Here is a 7959-nt window from a genome sequence, read left to right as displayed (position 1 = left end):
CGGAAGGTGTGTGTCCCATTGCATCTGGTGTGAAAGACACACAGCATTTCAGAAAAAACCAACATCATACCAATAGTAAAATATATGGTATTAGTAGTGTGATGAGGCTATTTCAGGACCTGGGAGAATTGCTATGATAAATGGAACCATGAAAAGGTTCACCCACCCGCTTGAATCAGTGGCTGGTTGAGCACATGGATGTGTGATAATAGACTGTTTCTAGCTCCTCTGTAAAATCACTTATGGTTATTATTTTTAAAATTTAGTTCTGACCTTATATAATTTTTGTTGGACTCAGAATAGTTTTTTTGCTATATTAATTTTAAATGTTACTGCTGATCCACTCTAGTTGTTGATTAGAAATTTGGACCATTAATTAACTATAATACTTCCTAGTTTCCATCCAGTCTCAGTAGCTTAAAGACCTCTTTTGCCAGAACAGACTCACGACTCATCTGAGGCCAGTCCAGGTCTTGAGTCAGCGGCTACCCAGTAGATAAACACCTTAATGCAGCCATTTCCTCAATAAACTCAAAAAGAATATGTTTTATGCAATCCCTAAGTAACAGCATGCTAGAAAGCCAGTTTGGTGGCCAGACATCAAGATCTCAAAACCCCTGGCTCCGTCCATTGATCATTGACTAACTCACCTAGCACACAAACAATGCGGTCACTAACCTACTAGAATAATGATTTTAATGATAATATTATAGAAGTTAACCAAGATTCCTTTGAAAACCATGTTTGCAGCATCTGTAAAACTGTGTTTTCTCTAAAAAATATATCTAAATTATGACCTATGCTTTCAACCTCTAATGCAGAAATATTAATTCATGCGTTTATGACCTCGAGGTTAGATTATTGTAATGCTTTATTGGGTGGTTGTTCTGCGCTTGATAAATAAACTTCATCTAGTCCAAATGCAGCAACTAGAGTCCTTACTAGAAATAGGAAGTATGATCATATTAACCCGGTTCTGTCAACACTGCACTGGCTCCTATCAAACATCGGATGAATTTTAATATCTTATTAATTACCTATAAAGCCCTGAATGGTTTCAAGCCTTGCTCACGGCACGTGGCTGGTCTGGCAAAGATCATTGACAAAACATCCCATGTTGTTATGGCTCATCCACCTGACTATTTTAACCACACACTCTGTTATGCCATTTGTAAATATTAATTCATTTACCTTTTCACCACTGAGACAAAGACATCTGGCCAAGGTTTTAGACACCCCAAACCTGGCGTTTACACATTCAGAGGACGGAAAGGTTAACATCTCTGGCGACATATGTTGCATATGTTGTAACTGCCCGTACACATTGAGCTGCCCAGGTGGAAGAGAATTGACTATATCATTGCTACGAAGGACATTCCATGCGCATGCTAAAGAAGCAGAACAGCTGTCAGAGGCATTGGCCATACCTGATGCAGTAGCAACTGTCATGAAATGTCAAGGTCAGGCAACTTCTAATACCTTAATTTCATTAGGAAATGCAGCGGCTGATGAAGCCGTAAAAAGCGCAGCTGGATATCACCAGAGTCAATGCCTAAGTCACAGCGTCAGCTGTCTAATTTGTTTCCTAATTTATCCAGACCTTATATCATTAAACAACAACATCTAGCTAGTCCATCAGAAAAGACTCAATGGTTAAACAAAGGAGCCATTAAGGCACATGATGGTTTGTGGACATCACCAGATGGTCATCCTGTGTTATCCTCATCATTAGCTGTTTCTGTTTTGACCCAAATTCATAGTCCATCCCACTGTGGAGACAAACAAATGTCCTGGTGACACCCAGCACATGCCCACATCTTACCCGCAAATTGCCTGGTGGCACCGCTTTCATCACTGCGTCTTTGCACTGTTTGCACTAGTTTGCACACTGGGTTGCACTCTACTCCACTTGCTGTTTGCACTGAGTCCATACCCTTTGCACTTTACATGTGGCTAAGACACAGATTCTTTTTGTGTTGTGTTGTATGTGTGACTCCATGTAGCACCAGGTCCTGGAGAAACATTGTCTAATTTCACTATATTTCTGCACTGCTATATGTGAGTTGGAAATGACAATAAAAGCCACTTCACTTGACTTAAACGGCTTGACTTGACTTGATCTCACACCATATTGCTTTCAATCGCCCATCAGCTGGTAATTTTCCGCTGGCTAGTGGACCAGGTGATGAGGTGAATACTAGTTTTACTGATATGATAGACAGAGTAAATGGTAAAATTACACCTGTTGGTCATGAGCAGACACCTACACTGGATGGCCAGAAGCATTTCCTGTGGGAAGGAAGACAACACCCCCGCTGTCATAAAAATGTTTGATGGAAATCACTATATGCTCCATTGTGGTTTTCCAAGATGGGTCAGATCCTGACAATGGAAGTCATTTAAAAAATGTGCGCTTAAGAACTGTAGAAACAGCCATAAACTTGACACATTGGAAGCTGGTGCTGTGTTCCATCCCTAATCACAAGGAAAAGTCGAGCGTATATGAATCTAACCCTGCAAACACAAGCTTGCTAAAATCATGTGAGCAACTTAAGATTAACTGGCTGTCTGCTTTAGCACTGGCACTAATGTCTGTCGATCTTCTGTTAACAGAAGATTCACGAGACTTCCCACCTTTTGAACTTCCGATCATTTCCTGGACCAGCAACGGCTCTGTGTCTTGGAGCCCATTTAGAACGCTGACACATAAAGTGCATTTTGGCAAACTAACTGCCTTGATTAGCTGTTTTCACACTTAGGTTTAGGGCATCATGCACTTTGAGCAGTGCTGAACAAACTGCTCAGCCTCGGCCATTTGGAAATTAGGTAATACGCCGTCCTGTTAGGGAGAAAGTGGAAGGAGCCTAGGTGGTCTACTCTCCTGAGTCACTGCTAGGAACTTCACACTGTGTTTGCCTAGCTGGCAAAGAGTGACACCTGGTATCACTTGTCTTTGTATTGCAGCCTGCTGACCCACCTGAGGAAGGATCATTTAAACATACAAGTTGGCCCTGACAAGTCAGGACCAAGAGGATATTGATGCTGGTAACACAAAAACATTGCACACACCAACAGCAGTACAAGCATTACAGATTATCCACACAACAGGTGATTTGTTCAGAGTCTCCTCAAGGAGAACCTTTGGCCCGTCGTGTGAGTGCTGACTGTGCATATGGAGCAGAGTATTGCAAACCAGTTCAAGAAACATTATGGAACATACAAAGTAAGAATCCAAAATAAAAAACCTGGCGAGTGTGCAGTGACCAAAGAAAGAAAGATAGAACTGTTTTCCATCTAATCACAAAACAAGTTGCTACTGAATTACACAACATGAAACCCAATTTCAGGGAAGAGTTTAACCTACATGAGATTGGTGTATTACTATAACATCATCAAGTGTTTCCAGTTCCCGGCTGGGGTGCAGACTTGACAAGCTGAAGTTTGAGAGGAATCTTACAGATCCTGAAAAGTGTTAGTGTTCACGGACATTAGACATAACCTGACCCACCATATATACTATTTGAATGTTCATGGCATCACATTTATCACATTTTTAATACATTACCAGATGTGTTTTTCATTGATTTTTACAAGTAGAATGTATTTATGTTTGTTTAATTTCATCTCATTATAGAAGTGTTCAACTGTCAAATTAATCTTCTATTTTATTTTTTACTTTGTGTTTTAGAGGTTGAAATTATTTTTTACATTATTACTGTTTTAAATACAAAGGGACAAATGCCTAAAAAGCGATGTGGGGGAATAGAGTTGAACTACTACATCATTCGCTGCGTTTGACTTGTGCGGAGATGATTAACTGCAGGGGAAAAAATTGTTCATGGAGAAAGATCTGGCGTTTTGTTGTCAACACTCCTCATTGATCACTAGTTGTAATAATAAAGGGAGAATTAGGTCATGAAAGTGGTGCAGAGAGTTGCAGGACAGTAGCAGTGGCATATACTGAAGTTAGGACCCCGAAGATTATTGGAAGTCAGGCCTGAAGCTATAGAATAAAAATACAGCCAGATTATTCAGTCAGGAGATAATCCAATCACTGTAATCAGCGGAGATTTACCTACGGAATACCCAAAAGGGGCAGTAGTAGATGTAACGGATGCAATCAGAAAATGCTTTACTTGGTAGTGGGAAGTAGAACTGACGGGTAAAGATTCACAGAACTGATGAAAATCAACCTCAGCCGTCCACGCCTCAAGCAAATAAGACAGATGAGGAGATAGTAGAGAAGAAAACATGAGCAGGCAACGGAGTTATTGAGAAATGGACTATACAAAAAATGAGGCCTGAGGACACGCATAATAGAGATAGCAGCAGGCTATGTTGATAGCAACCTATGATTAGATTGGATTGTGAGTAGCAGCCAAACAAAAAATGGAGAAATTGTATTGGATGTGCTGAGTGCAAGACCTAGATTGGTACTGTGGACCAGCTCCACTTTATTTCAGAGGACAAATGGGGATATAATTGTATGTTAGGAGTAACTAAGATAATCGCCACCTACCAGCTGTACTACAATGGCAGCCATTTTTTCCACCTATTTCAAAACATGACCCAGAGCAGGACCTTATAGAGGTAAGAAAGAATAATTATACCTGTTTTAATTTTACTAGAAGGGGAGCTACTATCAAAATTATGTGGCTAAGAGACAGTTCTTTTGTATTGTGTTGTATGTGTGACTCCATGTAGCACCAGAGTCCTGGAAGAAACATTGTCTAATTTCACTATGTTCTGCACAGCTATCATGATTGAAATGACAATAAAGCCACTTGACTTGACTGACCCGACTTGACAGCGACAGTCTCACACCATATTGCTTTCAATGCGCCCATCAGCTGGTAATTTTTCCACTGGCTGAGTGGACAGCAGGTGATGGAGTGGTCACTGATTTACTGATATGATAGACAGAGTAAATGGTAAAAGTGCATAGTTGGTCATGGTGAGACACCTACACTGGATGGCCAGAAGCATTTCCTGTGGGAAGGAAGACAGCACCGCTGTCATAAAATGTTTGATAAATCACTATATGCTCCATTGTGGTTTTCCAAGATGGAGTCAGGTCTGACAATGAAGTCATTTAAAAATGTGCACTTAGAACTGTAGAAACAGCCTTGGGCTTGACACATTCATTTTGGTGCTGTGTTCCATCCCCAATCACAAGGAAAAGTCGAGCGTATGAATCTAACCCACAAACACAAGCTTGCACTAAAATCTGTGAAACAACTTAAGATTAACTGGCTGTCTGCTTTAGCCGCACTGGCACTAATGTCTGTCGATCTTCTGTTAACAGGGTTCACGGGCTTTACACCTTTTGAACTTCGATCATTTCCTGGACCAGCAACGGCTCTGTGTCTTGAAGCCCATTGAACCTTTGACACATAAAGTGCATTTTGACAAACTAACTGCCTTGATTAGCTGTTTTTCCACTTAGGTTTAGGGCATCATGCACTGACAGTGCTGAGCAAACTGCTCAGCCTCGGCCGTGTGGAGTGGGTAATACGCTTCGTCTGTTGGGAGAAAGTGGAAGGAGCCTGGGTGGTCTACTCTCTGAGTCACTGCTAGAACTTCACACTGTGTTTGCCTAGCTGGCAAAGGTGACACCTGGTATCACTTGTCTTCATGTGCAACCTGTGACCCCACCTGAGAGGATCATTTTAAACATACAAGATTGGCCCTGACAAGTCAGGACCAAGAGAGGATATTGATACTGGTAACACAAAAACATTGCACACACCAACAGCAGTACAAGCATTACAGATTATCCACACAACAGGTGATTTTATTCAGATCTCCTCAAGGAGAACCTTTGGCCCATCGTGTGAGTGCTGACTGTGCATATGGAGCAGGTATTGCAAACCAGTTCAAAAAACGATATGGAACACATACAAAGTAAGAATCCAAAATAAAAACCTGGGCGAGTGTGCAGTGACCAAAGAAAGAAAGATAGAACTGTTTTCCATCTAATCACAAAACAAGTTGCTACTGAATTACCAACATATGACAATTTCAGGAAGAGTTTAACCTACATGAGAGATTGGTGTATTACTAATAACATCAATATTAATAATCATTAATACACATTACTTAATATTATTATAATAAGAAGTGTTTCCGTTCCCCGGCTGAAGTGCAGACTTGACAAGCTGAAGTTTGAGAGAGTCTTACAGATCCTGAAAAAGAAGTGTTCACGGACGTGGGACATAACTATTACCATATATACTATTTGAATGTTATAAGTATCACATTTATCACATTTTTAATACATTACTAGATGTGTTTTTCATTGATTTTTACAAGTAGAAGTGTTTTTATGTTTGTTTTAATTTCATCTCATTATAGAAGTGTTCAACTGTCAATTAATCTTCTATTTATTTTTTACTTTGTGTTTAGAGGTTGAAATTATTTTTTACATTATTACTGTTTTAAATACAAAGGGACAAATGCCTAAGCGATATGGGGAATAGAGTTGAACTACTACATCATTCACGTTTGACCTGTGCAGTGTGATTAACTGCAGGGGAAAAAATTGTTCATGGAGAGGGTACGACGTTTATTTGTCAACACTATAATTGATCATAGTTGTAATAATAAAGGAGAATTAGGTCATAAGTGGTGCAGAGGTTGGGACAATGTAGTGGCATATACTGGGGATTGGGACCCGAAGATTATTGGAAGTCAGGCCTGAAATATAGAATAAAAATACAGCGAGATTATTCAGTCAGGGATAATCCAATCACTGTGTCAATAGGAGATTGCACGGGAATACCCAAAAAGGGGCAGTAGTAGATGTAACGGATGCAATCAGAAAGTACTTTACTTGGTAGTGGGAGTAGAACTGACAGGTAAAGATTCCCTAGGACTGATGAAAATCAACATAATAGATCCACCTCCAACCAAATAAGACAGATGAGGAGATAGTAGAGAAAACATGAGCAGGCAACGGAGTTATTGGAAATGGACTATACAAAAATGAGGCCTGAGGACATAATAGAGAAAGCAACAGGCTATGGTGATAGCAGCCTATGATTAGATTGGATTGTGAGAGTACAGCTGAAAAACAAAAAATGGAAAATTGTATTGGATGTGCTAGTGCAAGACCCAGATTGTTTATTGAACCAGCTCCACTATTTCCAGAGGACAAATGGGGATATAATTGTATGTTAGGAGTAACTAGAATCGCCACACCTACCAACTGTACTACAATAGCAGCCATTTTTCCACCTATTTCAAACATGACAAGAGCAGGACCTTATGAGGTAGAAAGAATAATTATACCTGTTTTAATTTTACTAGAGAGGAGCTACTATCAACAAAGGTGAAATTGATGTGACTTGGTGTACCAACATGACCAAGATTACAGATATATCCCATTATAGGCCCATGGGCAAGGTCCAGGTTTTATTGGTATTGTGGTGACAGAAAACTGTTTGGGAAAGTGAGTGAGAACGCAAAAGGAGTTTGTGCAATGGTGAGATTAGCTGCACCACTGATGATAGGGAGACTATAGTGAGAAAAGAAGTAAACCCAGGAGCAGCATTAACTAGAAGAAGAAGAAGAAGAAGACATATTATAGGAAGAAGAGATTTAAAAAGAACACTTTGATCTGAGATGAAATAGCCCAACTTATATTGATGCGATAGGAATCTAGAGGAGTGCCAAATGAGTATAAATGGTCTGATCAAATAGCCTCAGGATTTGAGAAGTTTCCTATATTTTCAGCCATTTTCCCAGTTACACCAAACAAGAATGTTGATCGAATTAACTATGTGCATTATAATGTTATGAGACTGGCAAATCTTACAAGAGACGCAGTAGAAGGACTGTCAGAGCAGTTAGCACCCACTTCATTGATGGCAGTGCAGAATACGATGGCCCTTGATATGCTGTTAGCTGAAAAGAGGAGTTTGTTCGATGTTTGGAGATTTTTGCTGCACATACATACCC

The 7959-nt window shown here is 40.0% G+C and overlaps 1 pseudogene; it reads left to right on the top strand.

The window, feature by feature from the left end:
- LOC122359372 overlaps positions 1–5577 on the top strand; it is a 9627-nt pseudogene extending 4050 nt beyond the window's left edge.
- Positions 5578–7959: the final 2382 nt, after the last annotated feature.

The sequence above is a fragment of the Puntigrus tetrazona genome, chromosome 15, assembly GCF_018831695.1.
Source record: "Puntigrus tetrazona isolate hp1 chromosome 15, ASM1883169v1, whole genome shotgun sequence".
NCBI classification, from domain to species: Eukaryota; Metazoa; Chordata; class Actinopteri; order Cypriniformes; family Cyprinidae; genus Puntigrus; species Puntigrus tetrazona.
This window is presented reverse-complemented; position numbering and strand designations above follow the sequence as displayed.